This window comes from Temnothorax americanus, unplaced genomic scaffold (assembly GCF_048541705.1).
Source record: "Temnothorax americanus isolate GAGA-0224 unplaced genomic scaffold, ASM4854170v1 Scaffold26, whole genome shotgun sequence".
Taxonomy (NCBI): Eukaryota; Metazoa; Arthropoda; class Insecta; order Hymenoptera; family Formicidae; genus Temnothorax; species Temnothorax americanus.
In genome coordinates this window covers 2,590,376-2,615,738 of record NW_027509401.1, presented here as the reverse complement: position 1 = coordinate 2,615,738, position 25,363 = coordinate 2,590,376, and the positions used below count along the sequence as shown (strand labels likewise).

The 25,363-nt window shown below is 42.7% G+C and overlaps 2 long non-coding RNA genes across 2 annotated transcripts in view; both read right to left on the bottom strand.

Moving 5' to 3' along the window:
- LOC143899153 (uncharacterized) overlaps positions 1 to 25,363 on the bottom strand; it is a 289,478-nt gene that overhangs the window by 11,719 nt on the left and 252,396 nt on the right. The gene's annotated exons all lie outside the window — the stretch shown is intronic.
- LOC143899249 (uncharacterized) lies at positions 21,945 to 25,074 on the bottom strand. Its single transcript, XR_013257440.1, has 4 exons — positions 23,917 to 25,074; positions 23,412 to 23,447; positions 23,095 to 23,329; positions 21,945 to 22,361 (listed from the first exon to the last, which is right to left on the bottom strand). It is a non-coding gene; the product is annotated as an uncharacterized LOC143899249 (long non-coding RNA).

Sequence of the window (25,363 nt, the reverse complement as noted above, 5' to 3'; positions counted from 1 at the left end):
ACGACGCACGTATTTTGCATAATATCGGTGCTCTTTCAGAATCTGTCAAAATTACAACTTTAAAATGATCTAAAAGAGCTGCAAAATTAAAATTAAAATTTATTTAATATAAAAAATTTGAAAGTTAATGATACATTAATACAATATGTTAATAAATATAATTTATATTAATATATATTAATGTAATATAATTATATATATATATATATATATATATATATATATATATTATATAAATAAATTGAATTAAAATTTAATTAATATTAATATTAATATATCGTATTAAATTTTAATTTTCAAGCTACATCTTATTTCGTCTTTTGGAGTTAAAGGGCTTGTGCGTCTTTCCTTGATTTTTTTATTATTACATTCAATGCAAATTTGTTAATGTTTTATCAAATTGAGACGATATCAGAACGAAAAGTCAAAACAAAAATCATGGTTTTATTTTATCTTTTTATTTGTATTTGTCCCAATACATAAGTAAAGATACGTAATAGAATGGAAACGATAAAAGAGAGAAAGAGAGAGCTATTTTAGATTAACCGGGGGCTTTTTAAAGTTGTAAAGTTATAAAATTGTTTTCGTTGATGGATTAGGAAACAAGAAAGAAGGAAACATGACGTGCTAGTCGATTGCTTTAAATGATCCTGGATTTCCAAGGATTTAAAAACCATGTTTCAATGCAATATGAAACAGATGCGGGAAGAACACCGATTTTATGTTGTGCGTCCATTGTTTTAACGGAGATATATATATATATATATATATATATATATATATATTGATAAAATAATATGGATGTTGAAGAATGAATAATGCGCGAGATATCGCTACGTCGACGATAGTCGTTGCGTCCTCCCGCGAAGAACAGCGAAGCGATCGGCAGGAATTGGTCACCAAGCACTCCCTCGACAAATATAATGATTTGAAATAAGCAAAATGGAAGAACGATTCGCGTACGCCCAGTTACAATCGATCGCACGTGAGTATCTCGTCGAGAGTTTGCCGTTTCGCCGAGTTGATATCGAATGGATGTGTAGTCTGACTGACGTGACGCGAAGCGACGAGATGTACTTTTAGAGAATTTGCTCAGATAAAATTATTGTATTGGGTATCCCCGAGATATCCTCATCAGATGTTACTTTCTCCGAGGTGTGTCCTCGGAGAGAGAGAGAGAAAAAAAAAGAATGAGGTGGAAAAGAGAAATTCGCGATGGAAGGGCTACGTTTGTGAGATTGGGGAGAAAAATCGTCGAGCGGAGGCGAAGGCGCGTCGCTTCGTTCCGGGAACGGGAACGAGCACACATCAGGGAGGATAACAGCGCGAGCTGTTTTCTCTCCGATCGATCGCGCGCACGACCGACGCTAGATCCAGCGGTTAAGATCCAGCGTTGGCATCGGACGAGCGAGATCGGAGCGAGCTTGCACGCTCGGCTGCCCGCGCGGTTATCGATATATCAAATATGTACTTGATCTCATAGTCTCCATATTACCTTTACGTTTGCGTAGCGTTAATTTTCGACGATTGTTCATAAACGGATTATTATCGATAGTCGCATCGATACCAGCGAATTCACTACCAACCATTTTTTTTTCTTTTCTACTTCTTTTTTGTAAGATTCACGTGCTGCGCTTTTTACGACGTAGCAGATCTTATGTTATTATTATTATTATTATTATTATTCGTATTAACATTGTTATATATATAAATATCTATGATTATTATTATTACTTTTATTGTAATTACGATTATCGTCATAATTATTATTTTTATCATTATTGTCATTATCGATAGTATTGCTACTATTACCATTATTACTTGTACTTGCTAGCGCCAATTGTGAAAGAGGGAAAGGATTCGGCGAACAACTCCTTGACCAGCGCGAAAAGACGAGCGAGCGACTCCGATCGATCCTTAAAAACGCATATGAAAAACGGAAAAAAGTTTGATTTTTGATCGACGAGCAAACGGGTTGCTCCGCGCGTGAATTATCGCACTCGCAAATTCTGCTTATCTACTTCCTTCTCTTTCCTTTCTTTTTTTTTCTCTCGCCAACGCGAAGGCGAGAGGCGTCGTAACACGCTGTGCCGATTAATGCGCGTCGAAAACAACGCTTTTTGATTTTCTTTTCGATTTTTCTGTCGAGAAAAAACGATCGAGGGCGGTTTGCTCGTCGTTTTCGGCGGAGGTGCGAACGGTGCGCGCTTGGAAAGGGAAAGGAAGGGAAAGGAAGCAAGAAGGGAAGGCAAGGGAAGGGACTTAAAGAAACTGAATGTAAAACTGAGAAAAAGAGAATAAAATATAAAGGAAACACAGTGCCTATCACTCCGGTCTGGAAACTCTCGTACAAAAATCATATACAGGGCCAAGAGAAACAAAGTATAATGTTAGTGTTGATAGCTATTTACACGAGAACGCAATAAGAATTATTACGATTACAATTGCTCCGAAATTCTCGTCTCCTTTACTAAGGCACGTCTCAGGAAGCTTCGGGCGATCGGGCATCAGTCCTCCGGGTGGGGGGGGGGGGGCAGAGAGATCAAAATCGGCAGGGTTACGGTGAAGGAAACGAAAGGGGGAGCCGTTGCTCTAGGAGCGAATAATCTTTCACGAGTAAAACAGGCTGTGTCGATTCTAAAGTTGTTAAACGCTTCTTCGCGGACAGCACTACATATCAAGCCGCGTAAACGCCACGCTCGTAGCCAACGCATATAAACGCGCTCGCGACACGCGTCGCGGTGCGTCAACGCAAAAGAGAACTGCCAGCAATGTACGCGCGATACCTGCGTCAACTTAATGTCTCGGTAATTGAAGAGATATAAATAGATAAATAGATAAACTTTTGTTCCATCGTACCGCACATCGAATCATAGCGCTTGGGGGTGATTTTTAACGACGCCGAGGCAACAAATCGGAATATTGTATTGCAACACCGCACGATCGTCTCTCAATTTAACTTTCAACTGTTAGAACCATTGCGCGAGGTTGTTCCAAATTAAGTTAGCGACGGACCTTTGACCTACGAACTGCCCAAGCTCCTTTTAAAGTTTTAGGCTCGCGTCTGAAAGCAGCGCAGAATGATTACGACGAGCGGGGGTAGGGGGGAAGGAATACGAGTTCAAGATATCGTGAATTATTCGAGCAACTTGCAATCGAGTGCACGCGGCGACGAAGGGCACTGGTGCAAACAGAGGGCGATGAGCGAAAGAGCAACGGGAAACTGACTTCGGGACCGGCCGAACGGAACGGGCGAGCCACCTTTCAACGTTTAAATACGCCCTCGCGACTCGCTCCGCAACTTCGCTAAAGCCATTGTTCGCGCGGATGAAGATTGACGATAAGTACGCAATGCTCATCGCTACGTACGTTAGTTGGGTCACAATTCGTACGCGTGAGAGATTCGACCTCTCTCTCTCTCTCTTTCTCTCCCTTTTTCTCTCTCGTGGGGCTCTACGATCATGACGAGTGCGCGTTCGGACGAAGAGCCGTACTTGTGAACTCACACTCGGAGCGTGACGGACGGCAAGGATTGTAAAGCGGGAGTTAGCGACCTTGACGGAAACCTGATAATGATTCGCATAAATAAACCGCGGTAATTATCGGGCTAAAAACGGAAAGCCAACTACCGATCGATTTACGAGCAACAGTATAGATAATTAAAAGGAAAGGAAAGAAACGACGGCGGTGCATCGTTGACGCGAAGATTTTCCTTCTGACGCGAATCAATATACATTCATGCAATACATTCACATGCATAATTTCTGCTGAGAAAAAAAGTTGTTTGGCCACGTATGAAGAACCGGCTCACCGTGCTTGATCGTTTCTGTCTGTCGCCAAGTTTTGTCGCCAAGTTTTGCCAAGTGTTTTTTTTTTTTTTTACAACTGTTCGCAAATTAACGGCCGGCGCTATTTAGATTATTCATTGGATAAAACTCCTTTCGTCCAAACACGCATTCGTTACGATCGTAATTTTGCATCGCGCTTAGTGGAAGAGGCAGGGAAGCGTGTCCGTTCGGCGGACGGGAGCGGGAATTTCGTATGCGAGCGAGGTATACAACAGCGAGATACCTAAATCGATGGATATATGTTGCAGAAGCGACCAAACAAAAAAAAAAGAAAAAAGGGGAAAAAAAGAAAGAGAGGAAGTTAACGAACGAGTTACAAAGTATGTGAGATGGGATACGTAGTTGTATGTTAAAAGAGGGGGGGGGAAGAGTTCGCGCGCGCGGCGCCGCGAAGAAAGCGAGACGATGCCGACTTGCGTTTTGCTTTCACGTAGATTTATCGGAATGTTATCGAGGGTTTCTTATATTCCTGTCTCGCGCCGAAAGCACACGGCGAGGGCCGGGAACGTGGGAAAACTCTGGATTCAGTGCTTCCACTGCTTCCACCAAACTCAATCGCCCAGGTCTCTCTTCTTAATTTTCCTTCTTTGAACGCAGATTGCGTCACACATGTTTGCTTCGTTACGCAGTGGTGCTTTGTAAAAGATAATTAACTTCGCAAGATGTATTCCTATCAATTATCCAGTTCAGACATTTGTACAGGATTATTTTATACCCGTTAAAGTTGCACAAAAAAAAATAGATACGACTGTAGGTTACTTACGTGTGTTTTTATTATACATGAAACTGCATCGGCAGATCGTTTCGTAGTTGCGTTCCGGATTTACTTGCTTTCTTCGCATCGCAACCGCCTTCTATCCTTGACGTCGTCGGTGCGACTTGGAGAGAGCCGCGAGCTTTCTTTTACACTCTGATCTCTAATAATCGTTACGTACCAAATATCGCGTTCCGCGTGTAGATCTTAGGAAGGAACGCCTTGACAACGGGGGGGAAAACGCGCGGTGCACTTTCCACCCGATATACAAATTGCTGCTCAAATAAATCCTAAGCCGCGACACACACGTACCTCGGCGGGCTCGAAGTCGCACCGGCAACACCATCTCCGTGTTGCGATTAGGATTTTTCAATTTTTACAAAACTTCATCGAGTAACACATAAACTATAAGGGCGCGCGCGCGCACTCGCCGGCACTCGAATCGTCGCGGGTATTCTGCATAATTTATTGCAATGCAATATGCACTATTGCGTCCAGCAGTTAATTTTCGGCTCAACTTAACGTGAAATGTCTGGATCCGTTCAATCCTAAGGCCCAGCTTGGAAAAATATTGACTTCAATCTTAATTTCAAAAACCAGGAGAATTGAAGTAAGATTGAAGTCACAATGAGAACGATCTTTTCTTGACATTACGATGATTCAGATGCCAGCCTGTGCGCACGCATGTATTAATATATGTATATATATAATATGCATATATATATATATGTGTATGAATGACTCGACAAATAGATGTGTAGTAGTTTCTAACAAATTTTTAGCATGTATATATGTCCAATTGAGAGCGTCGAGCGGGACGAGAAGAGGTTTTTTGATATATTTCGAGATTGCGCTTTGATGGGCTACAAGTTACATTTGGTGTACGTAATAAGGTTTATTGAGAGCCATTATTTACGGTTAACGTGTAATATCTATATTGGTCGGATAATGCATTCGTGTACCTTAGGCGTTTGTCGCGTGACATGTAATCGCTTGTGTCGATATGTATCGAGGATGCGGAGCAGGGTTTTTCGCAGTTTCTCTTTCTTCCGTAAAAAAAAAAACACCGGTACAGATTCTCCCTCGATGCTACGTTATTGTTTCGAGAAGAGAGATAAAGAAGCAAAAAACGAATGCAAAAGTGCAGCCTTTCGCGCGAAAGAAAGAGAGAGAAAGGAAGTACACACCAAAGTGCAATATTCCGCGAAGGCAGACGATTATAGCTCCGAAATAGAAATCACCCTTTTTATCGAGATTAACGTAACGCGCTGAAAAAAAAACAACCTGATCTCAGCCGACACGTCTATTTTTCATGGCCCAAGAGCCGATATATTGCGAAAGCGAAAAGAAAGAAGCAACACTTTTGACGAAGAAGAAGATGCCGTAAATTTTTCACGATATTTTTACACGAACCTGTATCTCGCAATAACCGATCGATTCTCAACTTTCTCGCGATCGAAAGAGAGAAGGAGTCAGTTTAGATCTTTGTGTTTCTCTCGTCTCTTTAATTATCGCCCTTTTGTTGCGTCGCTTGGTCGTTTCCGTTTCTTTTTTTTTTTACTTACAATTAGGATGGATTATGCGAGGTAGAAAAAAAATCCATTTCCGTCGAAGATCGTCGATTTTCGCTTATTTTCTTGTTTATACGTCTCTGTACGCATTCTTTGCCGGAGCATTGTGGAAGCTCCGTCGTTTGTACGGCGAAAGGAATATATTCGTGCGCTTCTTAAGTTATATATCATAGCTTTTAAGTTGCAGCATATATACATAATAAGAAAGAAGCAGACGATAAACGACTAACTTTAAATACCAACTGTACATTTGTATTTAGTAATCTTGTTTATAATACATTATAACATTATTATATTGTTATTAAGTATCCGATTTGTATCATTTTTTATCGAAATTATTAAAAAATAACTTAAAAATAGCCAAATGGTCTTATTAATCTGCGAAACAATCGCAATTCCCTCCCACGACCGATCCTTTCGCATCATCGTGCCGTCACCGTTTTCAGCATTAATTAACCTTCGAGCAGCGCCGCCGAGACGTGGAACGCACCGATTACTTGGTAACTTGGTCGCCGTGAAAGAAACAGACGGGATCTAAATGTAACAGCTGTGTTGTAATTCTTTTTTTTTTTTTTTTTTTATTCTCAGTCATCGTCAGTCTATTGTGATTTCATACCGTATAAATAACTAATAAGAAAAAAAATCAAAAGAAGCTCCTTAGAAAAGAAATTAATATAAAAAGATGGTTATGTATCTCGAATCCGTCAATGCGCCTATTTGCGCGATTCTTCGAGACAAAACCTTGCTCGAGACTTATAAAGTAGCTCAATTCAAATTGCGTTCGTTTCTTCAATCGACCGACGGTTGCTCGCTGAATTGCGGAGCAATCGAAAATTCAATTTGCCGAAGGCACGTCCCACCGCGGTTTCGGCGACACAGTCTCCGAGGTAAGTAATCGATAACGCGGGGAGAGGTGAGGAGGTTGGAAGGGAAGAATTCTCCGGGGAAACGCGAAGTGTAAATAAAAAAGAAAACTACGAGGATTTCGCGGCCGTTCGCACGTCGTTCTCTCCTTGGGATTTCTTCCCTGAGCGGAGTTGTCGCGGCGCGCTCTCGCTCTCTCGGCTCATCGGCGTTGATAATAACGCGTAGTACGCTATTAATAGCGCGGGGCCTCGCGATCGCGCGTGGAAACGTGCCGCGCTTTCGATTTCATCCTATCACGTTCGTATGTGCAGTCACCCGCCCTTTCCTCGCCAAGGAAGCAATCTCCCCGGAGCGCGCGATTCGAGCACGAAGCGCGACAACGACGAAGATCCGGTCGCTATTTTGCGGTTATATCGTTATCAAAGGCCAGCATCAGATCACTTCGCCGATCCTTGATGTAGCCCGAGGTCTCATCAATTCTGGCGAGACCAAATTTCGCTCTTTTTCCGTTCCTTCTTTTCTTTTTTACAAGCAGGAAGCGTTATCGCCCGAGCATTAGGGATTGGCATTAGGGAATTTAGGGATGCATCGGCGGATTGATGGATACCACGCGGTGGACGGCCGGAGATCAAAAGGCACCGGACGATACACTGGTCTCGGGGCGCGCGTTTCCACGATTGGACTCGTCGTTTCCCGCGGTATACAGAAGATAAATATTTTCCGAGCGCGATTTCTTTTTCGTGGTGCGATGATTGAAATAACACTCCCGCCGCTGTGTTTTCCTTCGTTTAGTCGATACGTCACCACCGCCGCGCGGCGGACGCGTATTTTTGGAGCCGCGCCGCGCCGGCGAGCGGCTTGATGCAAGCCGAGACTCGCTCGACGCGGAGGACTCGCATCCGAATTGACCATTAACGACTACCGACTGTATTATCAATGGCGAATCGTCGATTCGTGCTGATAAAAATGCTTACGGCAGGCAGCACGTGTATCGTTTAAAACGACGCGCGCGAACGTTCTTTCGAAAGAGCGCCTAAACACGGATGATCGACCCACGAGGCGAAAAAACGGTACCAAGCGGTACCATCGATGACGCGTGGAATTAGCCAAGATTAACGCCAAGATACCGACGTCCCTGATCGTGCTTTATGCGCGACGTGCGAATCGGCATGTATTTTTCACTCAAACGAGCGTGCGCTACGAAAATATTGATCGAGCACCCGACATCCGACGGTCCGACAGGTAGCCTACTCGTCTCTTATCTCTTTTATTCCTCTTTGCGCGCGGGATGCATCTTGGAGCGCGATGATTTTTGCATATTCGCGATATACGGAGTATCTGCGCGGTCTCTTATCCTATCTCTCGCGATACTCTCGTGGCTTGCCCCCCTCCCCCTCTTAAAGAAGACGCGCGTAAAACCGCACTCCGGTGGCCGCACTAAAATGCGATGCGCGTAAAACGGAGCTGCCGCCGGAGCACGCGCTCGCGAGGCGAGTTCACAGTAAAATAATCGCTCAAGGTCCGCAGTGGCGTTGCACCCGGCCGGTCAGGTCGGGCTGGCAGCAACCGCACTGTTTACATCACATATACACGCGCCGGCTACATCGTTGAGAGCGCTCTGTCCCTCTCTCTTTCTCTTCTTTCCTCCCTCCCTCCCTGCCCCTCCCCGATTCCACGCTTTCTATTCCTCCCGAACGAAACGCACGCGCGACTGACTGCATTTATATGCGTATATGCAACTCGGTTGCGTCGCGGTCGCCGCTTCTCGGTAGCGCGGCGACAAGTATAACGCGCGCGTTTACGACACGCGCGCACACGCCTAGGTCAGATTCGACGTTCTAGCGTTCTAGCCGACAATAGACACGTGTTACGACGATGCAAATAATCGAGGGGGCGAGCACCGAAGGAGAAATAACATCTAGCACGCTTTAGGAGAGAGAGAGAGAGCGTACACGTGGACCAAGCCAACTCACTCGAGCCAAAGAACTTGTAACTGAGAATACTAAATCTTTCGGTGCGGCTCATTAAAAACTTCAACTTTAGGATCATAAATCGAGTCGCTTCCGCGACAACACGTTCGGAAACAGAGATAGTCTCAACCGGGTAGTCGAATAGACAATATGGACAGTTGTAACACGCGTGGATACGCGCGCGTGCAGCCTAATTCGATTTCTAACTACGTTGGAGCAGATGAGAGGCACGTGTTTGCGACAAACAATCTCGGAACCGAGTGAACGGGCGGACACGTGTAACGGCATTTCATCTACCTCATCTATTTTAATGATAACCAAACTCAGAATAGTAGTTGCTGTTGCAACTACTTCCTACCCTTTTGCAATCAATCGTCGGGTCACTTGTGAATCTCCGGATGCGTTTTGCTCAAAGCGTAATCGATATAAGACCATCGTAAATTTTTTTTTGTAGATTATATAAATGAACTCATATAGTATTGACAATGCATGCAGCATGCATCCCAATTTATATAGATCGAGCAAGATTAATCAGGATTAATCTCATGCAAACAGCTCAAAGTTAAACAAAAGTTTACCTGATAAATAAGAATCTATTGCGCTAATTGTGATCTCTCTCTCTCTCTCTCTCTCTCTCTCTCTCTCTCTCTCTCTCACTATTATTTCACTTTACACCTTGTTCACCTTACACCAACTTCGTTCATTTTGCACCAACTATTTCACATCACTGTCTAAGTAAAACTGATGCAATTTGAAACCTTAGAAAATATATTTTCAGAAATCGGTAGTGTCGAACTGTGTCTATTCACCAACTAACGAAGAGAAAGAGAAGGGAGTTTTTCGAGGATCTCACAATTGTCAGAAACCAATTCGACAGCGGAAGAAAAATGTACTATATTTCAACCCGCCTCCAAGTATTGTCTACGTATTGCCCAATGAAATTTGCTGTTTCTCTTTTCTTTTTTCTGCCATCTCCCTGGGGATCAATCATGTATTAATGTGGAACGTGGAAAGTGAAAAGTTTTATATGACTATCTTTTTCTATTTAACATCAATAGAAAGAGAGATTTTTCATTTTTCACGTTTCCACCCTAGGAGAAAAGATTCATGATTGACCCCCTGAGCATTATATCTATACAAGTTTTATTTTATTGAGTTATATTTGAGATGAAAAATATCGGAATATTTACATTTAAAATAAGCTAGGCAAGACGGTTTTCATCAGGGATCAACTAAAAACGTGTCATCCCTTTGACATCCAATCTCTAGTCATTTTAAAAAAATTCTTTTTCGTTCTTATTACTTCCCAGCTATTTCTTACAAAATGTTTTCCACGTTTTGTATCCGCGATGTTTTCACAATAAATTCCTTGTAGGTTTCATAAGGTCCTTATCACACACACACACAGCATCGGTATAATATTAAAGAATTTAATATAACGCAACATTACATTTTCAACTGTGGCGCACAAAATTGCGTTTCAAAGCGTAAAGGCGAAACTCGGGTATAAAATTCATTCACAAAAATTATTAGGCACAAGATCTTACCCGGTGATAAAAAAATGTCAATAACATTTATTTTATTTATTCTGTGAACTTTATATATACTACTCTCGGTAAAGCTTTCTATCGCATAAATAGCGCGCGTGAGAAGGGTATAATCAACTACTATTAAAAGGAGATTTATGTATTCCAAAATGAAATAAATAAACTAAACAGTCAGAACGTCTAGTTTATGTCGAGTCCACGTGAAGTATATACACTTGGCCTGTACACACATATAACGTTGACGAAACACACGAATACTTGGCCTACATATACATATATGTCGTCGGTGTGCACGCTCGCGTATCAAGGACTCTTCACGGTTGAGGTGCCTACAGGGCCTAGGTTATTCGCGGGCCGATGTGCAACATTAGAAGAAACGTACGGCAGCCGGGGAGAAGCACGATGGAAACCGGCGCGCGGTAACCTTCCGTTTATCTATATCGCGATCGTGTGTAACCCGTTTTTACTGCGCAAAATGACGCAACCTCGACAGTTTTGAAAATCTCGCTAAAACAGACACGTTGCGGCAATTTACGCTCGCGCTCGCGTGTATATTGCTTAACGCCCGCGGAGCGCGCTAACCCCGGCGCGTGTACTTTACGATTGCAGTTTCATGATTTATGTCAACAACCAATGATCATTATCGCGCACGTGACGTCATTCCTTCCCTGCCGTCGTCGGGAGTGCAGCTCTCTTGAAATTGCATGGAAAACTTTATGTTCTCGTCTATCTCCGAATCTAATAATTTTTTATTTTAACTCGCTTTCCAACGTCCACAATAACTGGCTTGATTTATGAAATAATCGTCCTCGTAATTTTTTTTCCGTAATGAAATCAGTCTAGCTATGCAAGTGTAGCTGCGCGGACATGAAACGAATAACAGGTATTATAAGATTTTTTAAAGAAGATTAACGATCAGCCTATGAGATAATCATCAGTGCGTCGTGCGTCTTACCTTACAAGACGCATATAAGGCTGGATTTAGCTGTATCCTGCCTTCGTTATCGACTTATCCTTTTCTCGTTCGAAAAAGTTGATCTTCACGCGTGTGTTATCAGAAAAATTTCGCAAGATCGCCGATACGTCACACGAGTTTATCGACAGCGATTCCGTGCATCCACCGTCCATCACGCGTTTAGCTTAGAATTTATCCGCCGAAACACCGGTCGACCAACGAAATCGATCCTTCGTAAACTCCGCAGGGCGATACGGAGATGCGTATCTGCGTTATTCTGACCAGGCAGGTACGTCGTCGGTTAATAAGGTAGGGTTGGTGGGCAAGTCAGGAGGAGATAGCCGACAGATAGATGTAGGTACAATCGGATGCATTAACGTCGCTATGCTCATCCGCATCTCCGGGGAATATTTCACCGAACCCTTCTGTTCGGTCGCAGTAGTGCATAAGGCAAGGCAAGCCCATAAAATCATTTACGTGAGTGAAAAGATACGCTTCTTGAATGTCACAGAAAGGTTTGACTGCGGAATAGAAGCTCACCGGGTATTACCAATACATCGACTGTACGCGTAGGTATAGACAGGCGGAAAGACAAGTAGATAGGCGAGACAAGCAGGCGGACAAGGAGGGCAGACAGGTAGGTAGTTTAGCAAACGTACGGGATTGTGCAGGTACGGGCGCAGCCATAGGCAGGTACCGGATCACAAGGCGAGTGGAGCAGACAGATGCTCGAATACGCTTGTATCGACCATCCGGTAGTTCGACAGAGGAGATCACTGCCGCGCGGCTGCGACCGTGGGCGCGACGAAATATTTCAGCGGGTTTTGTGGTCGATGGGACGCGTGAATGCGGGCGAATAGAAGCACGATAAAGTATTCCGTATCGCGGATCACGGAATAAATAGAAATACGGAATGAAGATGCAATTACAAACTATTCCGGCCGATCTTTCGGAAGATAAAAATAATACGGATCGCTTTTTGCGAGATATGGATATGGAAAGCTTTTTCTATTGACGGTAAGATTTCGACGGCAGACACGTAAACTTCGCATTGCTTGAAGACACGGATACAGTAAAGTGCACAAATAGCGTAATTAGAGAGGCACGGCAATGTTAGTACATACTTAGCGTTGAAAGCTTAACGTAGCAGATAGGAAGTATTTAACTTTACTTGTGTGGAGTACAAAATACACTCCAGCCTTAAAAATCTATTAAATTCACAAGGTAAAACTTGTTTATCGATTGGATGCTGTACAAGTTTCGCAATTAAAGAAGCACTTATTTTTATCTAAAAGATACATAGAATATTATCGACCTTCAATTAATTGTAAATCAAAGAGACTAATGAAAATTGAGATATAATTGGAATGTAATACAAACCACGCAAATAATGTCGAGTTAATTTAAAAATTTCACAACTAGTTTCCCGATAGACAGATAGCAAAGAGCATCTGGCCTGTTCAGGGAATTATTTCGTATAGGAGATGCTGCGTTCTAATCCCTAATGAAATCCCCTTTTGGAGAGCTTTGAATATCTAGATCGTTTGAATTTCTGAATGCTAACCAACGTCGCTTAGACGCCGGGTCGAACCTTGCTCACGGCCGATGCTCGCGTGGGGCGAAACTACGCGAGATAGTTGCATCGGTATCACTAAATATAACCGGCGCAATTTACGCACTTCGTTCTCGATGCGGCAGCGGCGATGCAGCGCGCGTTTAAAGGTTGACGATGTGATGCACCACTGGATGCACCGCGTCGCGCATTCTCGGAATTTATCACAGTTACAACTCTGGTATTTATAACTTTACAATCTGAGATCCATCTCGTTGTGAGTTAGTCGCTAAGCGAAGTTTATAAAATTCCGAGTGTCGAAAAGAAACGTGGAATGAGCAGCGACTCTTTATCTTTTTTGAAACATAAGGCGAGAAACAGTTCTACAATACATAGATGCAGTCCATCCAACTTCCGGTTCCGGGCGCCGCCGAACGCGAGTCGGCGAGGAACGAGAATCGCCAACGAGAGATTTTGCACGCCGAACCGCCATTAAACCCGTTGCACCGTGTCGAGGTGATTTTTGCGCGGATATTTTTAGTGTTTCGTCCTTCGTCCCGCATCGGGGTTCAAGGCTCTCGCTCTCCTTCTCTCTCTCTTCCGCTCTCGCGTGCATGTGCTTTCTCTCCCTGTTCTCCTTCTCCCTCGCTATCATTGTCGTAAATCCTCGTTTTTCTTCTATCTCTCTCTTTCTCTTTCTGTCAATTCATTTTCGTTTCTCTCTTTCCACCGTGCCGCCGCACACCGCCACGGCCAGTTTTCGCGGCCACGAAGTCGCGCTGCATCCGAGCAAAGAAAACGAGCGAGGATCGCCGCAGTTGCATCGCGGCTACTCAAATCTCAAGATCATTTGACAATTTCAAATTTCGAAAAGTCTCCCTTCCGGCGACAATTTCAATTCTCGGCCCGAAAACAAGTACGCGCGCCAACTCGCGTCCCCGCATCTTCTCGATTTAGCATTCTACGATGATTTCCTGTTAGCAAAATTGAGACTGACACTGACGTGGATAAGTAGCGGATACCATGCTCGCGTGATTCGCTCTCGAAAAGGCACGCTCGTATCTTCCAGGCATATCCCTTCAAACCGACTACGCGCGAGCTTATAAATTGGCGCATAGAGCGAGAGTATCGCGCGTTACACGCTCGGCCGCGAAAAGTCTCCTCTCGTTGCGGGAGGTCAGGCACGATAGCTTTTTATAGAGCCGCCTCACCGATTCTCCTTTCTATTTCTCTCTCTTCTTTCTCTCTTTCTGCCGTACTCCCACGCTCCTCCGCGTCTCCGTCGTCTTTCTGCCTCGTGCCCTCGCTATTGGTCGGTAGCGGTTCGAAATGAGTTTGCGACGCGCATCATGGAAATCTGCGAGATCCCGGCATCCACTAGCGGCTGCCGCAATCGTATCTTTCCTTTTCTCTTCCGTATTTACTGCTCGAAAACTCTCTCGTTCGCCCCCATATTTACCGCCTGCATTTGCATCTATCTATAGAGCGTCCCCGGCTTCTACCATAGCATTATCACCATCAAAATTTCATTATTTATCTCGTCCTATCTTCATAAAACGTCCAGCTCGAGATTTGCTATAAAAAATTTTTACGTATACGCATGTAATAAAATCAAAAGTTTTACGAAAATTTGTTTTAGCAGATTTTTTTTTTAAACACGATACACAAAAGAAAAATGCAACAGTTGCTGCTTCACGATTGGAACTTTATATCACAGGGGGTTAGAAATTGTAGCCTTGTTCCGCTAATGCGAACTCGTTACCGTAACGTCCGCGCTTTTCTCCCGGCGAGCGATTTTCAGTTTACTTCGCGGGACGCCACGGGAATATCTCGCGAGTCAAGAAGCAACGACCAAAGGAGCAAAAACCCTCCCCGGCCGGCGATAATTTTATTTTTATCGACGTTTCCACTTTTCTCACCGGGGCCGCGGTTATTGTGAGGTCGATCCTCTCTTTCCCTCGCGCTCGTCGCCCACGCCGGGGCGACGAAGAAGCGACGAGAGATGCGCGCGATCTCTTCCTCAGTGGTTTACAGCTCGCGTTTTCTTCGTGTCTTCGACTTCGTTTTTACGGAACGCCGCCGTCGCCCGTGGGCGAACGTACGTGCGAACCGACTGGGAAGCATGGACTAGTATAACCGCTATTTTTCAGGGAAGATAGATGGAACGACTTCTGGAAATCTCGTTATCTCCTTCGCGCTTAATCCACCGAGGCGCGGTGATTACAATTCGCGACGGTCTCTTCAATTTCATCCTTTCTCAATTTTTTGCAACGGTCTCTCGCGCGTTAGAAATGTATCGATAAACTACGAATTTTCTGCCTCGAGAAACACGACGGGGCGCGGCGGGCGTGATAAATTCGGCAAGACGTGCGCGATTATAAATCACCGGCTTGTTAATGTAACGTAATATGATGCAGACATACAAATGTCCACTCGCGGTATTCGCGCGGGACAAGTTGAGACGTGTATAAATCTGTCGGCCCAAATTAAATTTCGTCTCCCCGCGCGCGCATACCTCAGTGTCGCGACGACAAACGTGCCTCCGTTATTATCACGATCGCGAGAGGAATGCCGGATTGTACGATCCGCATATGATTGCAAAAGTTATCAAATGGCGTTATACCAATTTCTTACGTGGAGACTCTCATTCCGATTCCGAAAAAGAATGGTATTCCGTAAAACGTGCCGCCGCTCTCTCTCTTCCGGATGGAACTCGTCAATCGCGAAGACCTGTCGTTTCCCAGAAAACGCACACTTGACGTAGGGTTCGCGAACGGCGGTCCTTCACGAAACCACGCACGTCCGTGTGTCCCCGCGGACGGCATGCTCGGCGGCATGCCCGAATAAATATTTAGTGTTTGCTTACTTGAGGGCAAGGCGAATGCGCCGCGGCGACACGACGGTAATGGATGCGGCGCCCGCCCGCCCGTCAGTCCGTCCGACCGCTCGCGTCTGCACCGCGTTTAAGCTGTGATGCAGGTGCAAAGCGTTTGGGCAAACTCCGTCGGCAGTTCCAGTCCCCGACCGCCAATGGAATCTGGATAAGAGCGACCGGCTCAAATATATATCCGTTCGTTCCCTTTCCTGATAGATAACGGCACGTAAATATCATCATGCATTAACGTTACACGCTGACATTTGATTTCCACAAAGTTCATGAAGTTTATTGAACATCATTTGTGAAATTATTAAATACCTAGGAATACAATTCTCTCATGCGTCCATTAGAAATTGTATTTCGTTAGAAAAGTAAATGTATATAGTGTTATAGAAAATGAAGTACTGATGTCGGAATTCATTATTCGAGGATCGCCTCCGGGCGTAAAAGTTCCTCGAACGCGTACATAGTTTTAATTCACGCAATTACTCTCGTTTCGAAAGCGGCAGTTTAATTCGCGCTTTTCCTGACGTGTTCTCGCTTTGTTCTGATGTCGAGAATGCACGAATCGGAGGAAGTGAGACAGAGGGAGAGAGAGAGAAGGCGACACAGGTACTCCGTAGAGTATCCTTGGCGCGAGCCTATATCTACCGCGAAGCACACAGTGTTGAACATATGGTAATGGCATTTTCCTTTAGCGAGCACACATGGGTCGAAACGATTGGTACGGATTTCGAGGCCGGCGATGATTCGTCGTTACCGGAATCGTACGCCGATGAAGGTCGTTCGATCTCTTTCTCTCTCTCTATCTCTCTCCCCCCTCCCTTTCTCTCTCTTTCTCATCAAACCGTCGTCCCTGAATGGCGAACGATAACGTCAGAGGCGCACAGCGTGCATAGAGTGAGAGAGAGAATGCTCGCGAGAGATTCGAAGCGTGAGGTAAATGTCGGAGACCTCCAGCGACAGCGGAGGAACCGACTGACGTCGAACGACGTCGTTTCATTAGCACCGCGATACGTGCGCATTGCCGAATAATAGCGATCGTGGTAATCGCGATACTCCTCATTACGAGACAGTCGATATATGCGGCCTATATGCCATATACGAATGGTTTATCGCCATCATTAACCGCGAAACAGATACAATATCGTCTCGCGCGTATTAAAATACGGTACTTTCTGTTTTTTGATATCGCAATATCGCAGTTACTTCTTTTTATACTTAAAACGTAATTACTACAAAAATAAAAGTAAAATATCAAGCGTGTTGCAGAATAAGTCTCTCTCGTCTGTGGAAGAAATAATTTCTCCTTGATGAAAAAGAAATGAAGTAACGTGTACCAGTTAGTCTCGAATAAATTTAGCTATTCGCAATCGGATAACACAGAGAGCAGGAAATTATATGACGTGATTATATATTTAAATGTTTCGCGGACGATTTTAACGTTGAGTAATGGTAATTGTGAATTAACATCGCGGGGAACGACTTTCATTACGGATTCAGAATTATACGAGCGATTCGCACGCTTTTGCGAGATTACGATCCACTTTCGCGAACCGCGCGCGTTACATCGGCGAGAGGCGATTTCGCTTGTAATTCGAGTCGTTTGTTCGGTTCCCAGAGCGCTCGTTCGACTCGACCCTGAGCGAATTTACCGTTTCGCACTAGGAAACGGTGCGGAGAACTTTTACGGTAATAGATCTTTTCGCAAGGTCAGCGAGCGTTCGTCCATCTTTCTGTTGGCCCGACAATGCATCACGGTGGAGCAAGCCCGCGGCGCGGCGTACCAAAGGTTTTCTTTTCGTGCCACGTCTTTGACGCTTCTCGAACTTTTCAATATGTTAAACGATTTTCACGTTAAACCACCACAGGGAACTAAAAGTATTTCCAAAAGACTTCCTTCGAAAAGAAAGAAAATCTCTTTCTTGAAAATAGATAAATTGCTACATTTATGTGTAAAGTGCGTAACGAAATAATATTAATTAATATTATTGTGTATGAGAAATTGATGTTTGCTGCAACAATCAGTAGGTACATTGTTTACATTTAAAATAAAATATTGCTTATTGTGAAATAATAACTGATAAACTATAATCAATTTGATAAGTCATAAAGTATATATGTTTACAGATATATTTGTCATTTAATATTTAGTTTGGTATAAAAAAATGTATGCCATTTTTCGGCGTCAAACTCGATTTTTCCTTCATAGCTTTCCGATGCGCCGAACATAGAAAATGTGTTTTTGCACACGACACGCATAAATTTGTCGGCGTGCGAAAAATGCGAGAGATATGCGAGAAAACGCGGGAGAGATCGGAGGTGGGATTCGCGAGTGGTCCGCGCGCGATTCCTCTTACCGGAGGATATACTTACATATAGCGCGATCGGGGGCAACGGTTGTTCCAAGGTCTCGGGTTCGAGCTCTCGGGTTCAGCGCGAGAAGCGTTGCCGCGCGCTTCCTCCCGCGAAAGAGCAGCCTCCGTTCTTAGAATAGTTGGCAGCTCTCCCGAGTGCGCTTGACATCTCGCTCGGCCTTCGCCTCGGTCGCGAAATCGACACGGGTTGGAGGTGTAAAATGACCGGCGACGAGAGTGGGGGCCCCGATCTCGCACTCGCTAAAGCGTTACACATATACGTTCCGGCGGTATCGTATCATTAAGTCCAATAAAAGCGCTTACGCGCTGAGAAAAAGTCTTTTTAGCTCAACTTTTTAATCAAAAATCTATTTCACGAAGTAAACGTAACTTTACATTTTTATTTTTAACTTCTATTTTTAACAGATATTTCATAGTGAGACATCGTACATTTAACAAACAACAACGCTACAAGCAACGACAAGGTCGAAAAATAAAGAAGGGAGAAATAATGAAGTATCAAACAGCGATTGGATATCAACAAACAAAAAGAGAAAAAATTACGAGATAAATTGCTCTATCAATTCTTCTTCGTTCAACGTGCACGCGCGTCTTTCATAGAACTCGCGCGCTTATCCGCGCGTTATGAAACCAATTAATGTTCATTACCATTTTACGGCTTACAAAGCTGTCGTAATTATCGCGATCGTCGTGCCACGAGCGGCGACAATGTCGTGGGATTTAAAGAAAAAAGGCGCAAAGAAACGTCAGCCGAGTCAGGCGGATAGAACGACGGCCGCGTGGCTGTACGCGGCGGAACGTGGAGGTGGACGTGGCGATCGAGGTCAATGGTTGGCCCAAGGCCTCCGGTTCGAACTCAAGTTCGACGCAGCGCGCCGCGTTGTCGTTTCCTGCCGACGTCGACAGCCTCCGTTCCTAGAATAGTCGACGGCGGCGGGCTCGCGAAAGCGCTCTCTCTCTCTCTCTCTCTCTCTCTCTCTCTCTCTCTCTCTTTCGTGGATCCTTCAACGCGAAAATCCGGGAAATGTTTCCGCGATCACGCCGACTTCCGGAGCCGCGCGATCGGATGCATCGAATCGCGCGTCTTTCTTCGATGATGCGCGAATAGAGATGGATTTTCAATTGTGACTTGACTCGCGCGAAGGATAGCCTGTGACGGGATTTAAATTTCATATGAGATAATAAACGCTTCTTCTCTCTCGTTTCTTTTTCTCACTCTATATTGAGAAATGCAACGGTTACGCCATAAGAGTAATTTTATAGCTTAATAATGTCATTTCGCAACCTACAGATTTGAGCGAAACTTCAGAAAAAATTTACAGTTTTATTAAGACAAATGATGCGAAGGTATTAAAGTATCTTTTCTACTTCTCTTTAAATTGAAGAATATAAATAAAAAATAAGCTTTTTAGCTTTTACTGTCCCGCTCCATTTTATCGGACACGTTTATGGATGTAATTCTTATTCTTGAGTTGGGAGTTGTATATTGGCTTCCACTTTTCCTCAAATATTTATTGCGCTATCACTCACAAAAGTGTATACAAGTGTACATACGTATATAAGTGTGTACGTGAGTGACCGTGATGTATTGAGCTCGGGTCCGTGGGTATACGCTAAGCCCAAATGACTGTGCGGATCAGTCATCCCTGCGGGAATCTTTTTTACCGCGGACTCGCGCTCTCGTCGTCGCGTCGGTGCCACATCTCGCTTCGTCCTCGCGATATTTCGCAACCTGTCTATACAATTGCAAAAAGCCGAAAGCTGGCGCGCGAGCGCATAAATCCGCGCGTGTTGCAAAAACCAACCGAGATTCGCGCGAGATAAGAAACGGCAGGGCGCGCAGGCGGGGAGCAGCGAGAAGGGGCTCGTAATGCACGAATTACGAGCATCGCGATGCACGCGTGTGTCCGATGAAACGACTCGGTGCGTGCAAACATCATAATCCCACAATAAGATCGCGCCTGATTTATCTACCAATAAAAGCTTATTGGAAACATGTGTTTCAGGGTGCCGCTGCCAAAACCGGTCCGACCGATGTGATGCGATGCGATGCGATGCGATGCGATGCGGGGAGGGAAAGAGGGAGAAAGAGAGAGAGTCGTGAATCACGCGAGCGGTTTTAAATCAGACACGGTAAAGTCGTTCCGTTCTGACCTGTGAGTAAGACACCGCATACCTATCAGCAGAGATCGATCCAGCATATTGCATCCACGCAGATATCATATCGTAGTTATTTAAAAAAATTGATAAATTATTACTATTTTTAGTAATTAAAATTTTTACATTTTGACCAATATTCTATATCGATTCTGTATTATTCAAATATTTTATCAACCGATTATATTACAATTAAACATTGAGATCGTAAGAGCGTTTCCATCAGAATATTACACATTTTTTAATACGGTCATTCTAGATGATGATACCCGAGTCAAAAAATAAACCCTCCGTAACGCCCGAGATCGCGATCGCACTCTCCTTGAACGGAATGAACGGAGGGTCACGTAACAAAGCATTTGTCTATGTCGCCGAGCCTCCGGTCACTTCTCAAATGGCAGTTTTTACCCATTTAACGTCTACGGAGGTTACGCGAAGTCTGGCGACTCTCCGTTCACCCTCCCTACAATTCGCAGATTCGACGTCGCATGGCTGGATAAAACCTCGAAATACCCTCCTTAGACTCTCAGCACGTTTTTGCTAAAACCTCGATAGAGCCTCCGTACACTCTATTCCCGTAAGCCTCCGTGTACCCTCTGTAGAACCTATTCTCGAAGGTCACCGAGAACCCTTCTTATACCCTAACATTTTGTAGATATTAATTTCCTAGGTAGCAAGATGACGTTTAAAGACGTCGTCATTTGACATCACTCTGCTACCTGGGTATCCTCACCTCGTGGCTGCGATATAGATATAAAAGGCTCGAATAAGCGCGTACTAATAATAATGATTCATTGTTGTTGAAATTCAGTATTCGAGAAGTACTTATGCGTTCGTTTATTCACATTGGAAGCTATTGGGAAAATAAAATCTATAATACACGTTACGTGTATTATAAAGAATAAACGAACGCAGGCTATAAGTACTTCTCGAATACTAAATTTCAACAACAATGAATCATTATTAGTACGCGATTATTCGAGCCTTTTATATCTATATCGCAGCCTCGAGGTGAGGATACCCAGATAGCAGAGTAATGTCAAATGACGACGTCTTTAAACGTCACCTTGCTACCTGGAAAATTAATATCAAAATGTTAGGGTCTAAGAAGGATTCTCGGTGACCTCCGAGAATAGGTTTCATACATCGCAAATATATGACAAAAAAGGGAAATATAAATTAATGAGGCGTATAAATAAATATAAGATACATTCAATAATGTATTTGTACGCGAAAATTCATTAATATAACTATATTAATATAAGTAAAATTAATATTCTTTGAAAGTATAGCACTAATATTTTATATTTTTATAATACTTAAAAATTAATTTCTTGTTTTTCAAGCTATATGTTTAAATTGTAAATATATAACGCAATTGTAAGGGACACTAATTATAAGGGGTCTAAGTTATATATAAAAGGTAATTACATATACATCAGAAAGAATTACAAAAAATATTTAATACATATGTTTTATGTCTGAATTAATAGTAAAGTAATTTTAAACGATATATTATTCGGATTGGATAAAAATCCGTTCTGAACGTACTGTTGATACAAACTTCCATCGTGACACGTCTCGCAGATCGAGTTTTTTGTTGCGAGTAATGAAAGTAAACACGCTAGCAATCATTACCTTTATCACTGGGGCGAAATTACGAAGAATAATTCTCAATGCCGCGCAAGCTACAGTTATATACATCTCATATTTACTCTGAAAGAGATCGCTGATGAAACCCAATAAGAAATTGCACAGGTCCAAGTTCCACATCGCTGGTTTTAATGTAAAAATACCCAGAAGATCCACGATGACCGCCAGGTCGTTCATCGCGACTGCAGATTCCACCGCGGCCTTAAGATCTTTATTGTGCCAGAGTATTTTCTAAAAAAATGTTCCATAAAAAAGTTGTAGGATATAGAGAGACAAAAATGGTAAAATCAATTTTTGAAAAAATCCATTTTTCAAAGTCACATAAAGTTGTCGCCATTTTTTTTTAATGGAATCATATAATTTTTCTTACATAATATAATTTCTCCAGTTATTCTGCATATAAAAGTATTTAAATAAAGTTATCAAAAAATCAATAGTTTACGAGATATTTTATATTTTTTTATATTTATATTTATTGTTAAAATATACCAGAATAAAGTATGAAATACCTCGTAAAGTAGATATTAACCCTAATCCCTCCAACGTTTTTTGCGGCACTTAATTTCTCCAACCATGCACTTTCGAGTCCCACGCGTTTTTCAGTATGTTAATACTAGCTTTGAAAAATTCCCCAAAAATTATTATATCTTTATACCTTCGACTAAAAATTAATGTAAAGAAAATTTGGAAATCTTATTTATTTAAATATTTTTTTACAACAATTATGTTGGAAGGATTAGGGTTAATTTTGTAGTAATTTTTTCTTAACACTTTTATATGCAGAATAATTGGAGAAAGTATATCATGTAAGAAAAATCATACGATTTTATTTAAAAGAAATGGCAATAAATTTCATGTGATCTTGAAAAATTGATTTTACCATTATTTGTCCCCCTCTAAACCCTACTTTTATCGTTGAAAATAAGCATTTTTTGTAACATGTATGTGCACAAAAGATACTCACAGTAAAGAGCTGTATAAAACTGGGCATCGATACCCGGGCGTCCATCCTTTTTGCTGCCTTTTGCACAAAATAAGGCTAAATTCTTTCCATATACCTCGATCAGTGCATGCCGCACGAGGAGAGGCCAGTGATTGACAAGCTCTGATGTTTGTTGGTCCAAAACTTTGGATTTATCCATAATATTCACTTTGATGCCCTCATAAAAATAAAAGTTCGTTCCAGGATATATTTCTACCTAAAAATGCGCTCAAATTACATCATCTTATAATAACATATACAAAACAATAGCAAAAATCAATATTTATCAAACAATTTACCTTGTCTTTGCCGGGAGATTTATAGAAATCGGAAATCTGCAACAAAAAAATGTTGGCAAACAATTGTATTATATTTTTACATAATTTCAAAGTTTCTATCTTACTGTAACAAAATTATTAATCGACTCAACTGGCCATGATGTATAAATCTTCCAACTCAGTAACTGCGCGCCGAATGGGTTTTTCGAACTTTAAAACACAGTTTTATTTCTCGTTAGATAGTAAAATCATTAAATTCAAAATCAAATTATTAGAAAGAAATTATTGCAAAAAATATCACCTCAGCCAGAATTCGAACCTGGAACCCCCAACAATTTGTGCGGGTGTCCTAACCAATTATGATAATGTGATTTCGATTTTAATGATTTCACTATCTAACAAGGAATAAAACTGTGTTTTAAAGTTTGGAAAACCCATTCGATCTGTACAATGTTGTAGCGTATAATATTTTGCTGTCACTATTGTATCCGAGGGACACTCAATTCTTAATATAACTTTCACTTACCTTAGCTTGCGATGTCCTTTCTTAGGACATATATAGCGAGTCTGCGTGAAAATGCCCGGCCAGCTACAATAAAACTGACCCGAGCCAAAAGTTCGTCATGCAGCTGAACCAATTTATTCTGAGAAAATTCCTGTTTCTCTTACGTGACGGCGTGCGACTGTGTCGTGCGATAGAGCTCATCACCGGCGCCCGAGGATCGAATATTCCGGTATCACTTATCACTGGAGGTCTTGGCAAGGGCACGTATAGCAACAGCAACACACCGCTGGGCTGGCTGGGCTATATGGTGCCGCGCGCGGCGGTTATCATTTGTCAAAACGCACTTTTCCGCGCCACGCGCGGCACGCGCGCAGAGCGGCTCAACGGCGTAAAGTGTAAACAATTACCGCGTCTTTCTTTCTTATCATAACCGTCCGCGTGCTTCGTCGGTATAAGTGGCATTTATATAATCACATTCTTTTGATTGACTTATCTATTGACACATGATTGTATATTGACACATAATGTAAAATATGATATAAAATACAATTATAAAACATAAAAACGAGTTGCCTGCCGTGTTACTATGATTTAAATAATACATAAAAGGTCTATATATTCAGTGATCTTATACAACATTATATTTTGTTGAAATTTTGAAAATTTTATCTTAAATGTTCAAACTTGTCATTGCAACGTAATCTTTTTTATAGCGGAATCTGACCTGTTTTTGGCACGGAGACACGCCATTTATCATATATTATTGCAGATGATGAATAAATTTCTCTCTTAATATTTTGGGGAACGTTTTACTTTTATGGGTCGGCAACATATAGACAATTATAGGTTCTACAGAGGATACACGGAGGCTTACGGGAATAGAGTGTACGGAGGCTCTATCGAAGTTTTAGAAAAAAGTATTTCGAAGGTTCTACAGAGGGTACACGGAGGCTCACGGGAATAGATGCCTACGTCGAATTGTAGGGAGGGTGAACGGAGAGCACACATGAAACGCGTACGGAGAGTCTGCGAAGTGAGCGCGGAACATTAGGACGCGTACGGAGAGTCTGCGGAGTGAGCGCGGAACATTAGGACGCCTACGAAGGGTACGTGAAGTCATCGCACAAGCCATGAATTGTAACGAGATTAAATGGAGGTTCGATCATAGTTAGAGGAAGTTTGAGGAGGTTCCCAGGAGTGATCTTTTCATGACAAAATCTGAAAGTAGAGTCCAAATAGGTTATAAGCAGGGTGCACAGTACGGCGGCATATGCTCTTTCAAAGGATTTCGAGTAAACGCAGGGTATTCGGAGGGTTAAATTTTGACTCGGGTAATTAAGCTTTTTACATTTAAATTTCCGTAAACGTAGTTCTTAAATTTCTCTACATATATAAAACTGTTCAATAATAATATCGAGAGGTCTTACTGACTAGCATATTACTGCATATTATTAAGATATTTTATCTT